Source organism: Bison bison, unplaced genomic scaffold, assembly GCF_000754665.1.
Source record: "Bison bison bison isolate TAMUID 2011002044 unplaced genomic scaffold, Bison_UMD1.0 scf7180017864274, whole genome shotgun sequence".
Lineage (NCBI taxonomy): Eukaryota > Metazoa > Chordata > Mammalia > Artiodactyla > Bovidae > Bison > Bison bison.
In genome coordinates this window covers 3802351-3805121 of record NW_011494846.1, presented here as the reverse complement: position 1 = coordinate 3805121, position 2771 = coordinate 3802351, and the positions used below count along the sequence as shown (strand labels likewise).

The following is a 2771-nucleotide window of genomic DNA, read 5'->3' as shown; positions in this document are numbered from 1 at the left end:
GCCCTCAATGTGTTCAGTCGCTCAGTCACGTCTGACTCTTTGCGACCCCATGGACTGTAGCCCACCAGGCTTCTCTGTCCATGGAATTTCCCAGGCAGGAATACTGGAGTGGGTTGCCATTTCCTTCTTCAGGTATTACTGGGTTTTATGCGCTCACAGCCAAAGCATTCCTAGCTGATGGAGTGTTTCACCTGTAACATTTATAATTCCCTCAACACTCCAGATGGCAGCCATTATTACCCCTGCTTTATAACTGAGAGAAAGTGAGGCACAGAGCCTAAATGAATTGTCTGAGGCTACGAACGATCTCATCACTTTACTAGTGTTTCCAATTTTTAAAAAGGTGTCATGGGGCTTCCCTGGCAGTCAAATGGTTAAGACTCTGCACTTTCAATGCAGGGGGTGCAGGTTCAATCCCTGACCAGGGAACTAAGATCCCACATGCCACACAGTGTGGCAAAATAATAATAATAATAATTAATTAAAAAAATAAAAAAAGGACTTCCCTGGTTCAGCCGTTTGGGAGTCTGCCAGCCAAAGCAGGAGACATGGGTTTGATCCCCGGGGAGCAGCTGAGCCCACGCACCACAACTATTGAGCCTGTGCTCTAGAGCCCAGGTGCTGCAATTTCTGAAGCTTCGAGCACTCTAGAGCCTATGCTCCACAACAAGAGAAGCCTGTGCACTGCAACTGGAGAGTAGCCCTCAATCACGGCAACTAGAGAGAGCCTGTGTGCAGCAACGAAGACCCAGCATAGCCAAACATTAGCAACAATAAATAACTCTTTGAAAATAAAAAAATAAACAGGTGTCATTTACTGGCTAAATATGTTTCCTGCACTTACACAGCACTCTTCTACTCTCTGTTTCTGTGTGTGTGTGTGTTGTGTTGTGTTTTTCCTACTTGGAAATTTTGGCTCTAGTTTTAATTCTGCTACAGGCTATCTTTGAGATTTCACCTCACTTACTTTCCACTCCTTAAAATGAACTTCGATTAAAGTTCAAAAGTCTACGATGCCACCATGACCTCACAACTGTGAGTTCACAACACTATAGATTCTGTCTTTTGTTTGTTTTCAAGCCCAGATTGCTTTGCCTGTGGCAGATATGCAGTAATTATGTTAAGTATGGTTTAATTAAATTCCACTCTGAGGACGTATAAAAGAAATCTCAAGTACCATGGGGAAATATTAATTCAAGCTCACAAACTAGATATTGAAAATTATGTTCCTTAGAAGAAATATATACCATACAAGTGCAAGATTCATTAATCTACTCAAGAAATACTTGTTATATATCTCTTATGGTCTAGTCTCTTATAAACATGGGGCTGGTCGTGATTTTATGAGGAGCTGGCATTACAGTTGGGGGATATATATGAGGAGTTACAGGACAGCACAGAAGTGTAATACTTCAAGGACTTATGGGAGATTTCAGGCTTTTTCAGACCCAGGCAATCCCAGTCTGGTGAGATGAAAAACTCCACAGTGGAAGTGAAGGCTGAGTTAAGTTTTGGAGGATGGTTATAGATTCTGGCAGCAAGACAGAGGAGATCGGGTGGGAATGACTCTTGCTGAGAAAATATGTCCAAGTCCGTTCAGGTAACATAAGAACTTGTCTTGAGAACTGCAGATCTGGTCTGTATGGCTGGAGTATAGGGCATGGATGGAGTTGGGGAAGAAGCTAAAGAACTAAGATGGAGCCTGGGTGGTAATAACCACACTGAGGGGAACGGATTTACTTTGGCAGGCAATGTGGTGCCAGGAATATCATCAGATTTGAAACTTTAGAAAGGGTGCTGTGTAATGTGAATTTTGTAATATGGTCAATGTCATACACAGTAGCCTCTTTGTTATTCCATGCCCATAATATGACTGATATTTATATAGTCTATGAATAACAGAGATAGAGGGTGGCGAGAAGATGCAAAAGAAGAATGTTTCAAGGTTCTACAGGTAAGATGATGAGCATTTGAACTAAGTCATGGAAATGGGGATGGAAAAGAATAGTCACAAGTAATTTGAAGAGGTACAAAGATAACACTAGATGACTGATTAAATGATGGTGGGGCTAGTGATCAATGCAAAGAAATAGAGGAAAACAACAGAATGGGAAAGACTAGAGATCTCTTCAAGAAAATTAGAGATACCAAGGGAACATTTCATGCAAAGATGGGCTCGATAAAGGACAGAAATGGTATGGACCTAACAGAAGTAGAAGATACTGAGATGGCAAGAATACACAGAAGAACTGTACAAAAAAGATCTTCACGACCCAGATAATCACAATGGTGTGATCACTGACCTAGAGCCAGACATCCTGGAATGTGAAGTCAAGTGGGCCTTAGAAAGCATCACTATGAACAAAGCTAGTGGAGGTGATGGAATTCCAGTTGAGCTATTTCAAATCCTGACAGATGATGCTGTGAAAGTGCTGCACTCAATAAGCCAGCAAATTTGGAAAACTCAGCAGTGGCCACAGGACTGGAAAAGGTCAGTTTTCATTCCAATCCCAAAGAAAAGCAATGCCAAAGAATGCTCAAACTACTGCACAATTGCACTCGTCTCACACACTAGTAAAGTAATGCTCAAAATTCTCCAAGCCAGGCTTCAGCAATATGTGAACCATGAACTTCCAGATGTTCAAGCTGGTTTTAGAAAAGGCAGAGGAACCAGAGATCAAATTGCCAACATCCGCTGGATCATTGAAAAGGCAAGAGAGTTCCAGAAAAACATCTATTTCTGCTTTATTGACTATGCCAAAGCCTTTGAC

At 41.7% G+C, this 2771-nt stretch overlaps 1 non-coding gene across 1 annotated transcript; it reads left to right on the top strand.

Moving 5' to 3' along the window:
• Positions 1–356: 356 nt before the first annotated feature.
• On the top strand, positions 357–429 carry TRNAE-UUC. Its single transcript has one exon. It is a non-coding gene; the product is annotated as a tRNA-Glu (tRNA).
• Positions 430–2771: the final 2342 nt, after the last annotated feature.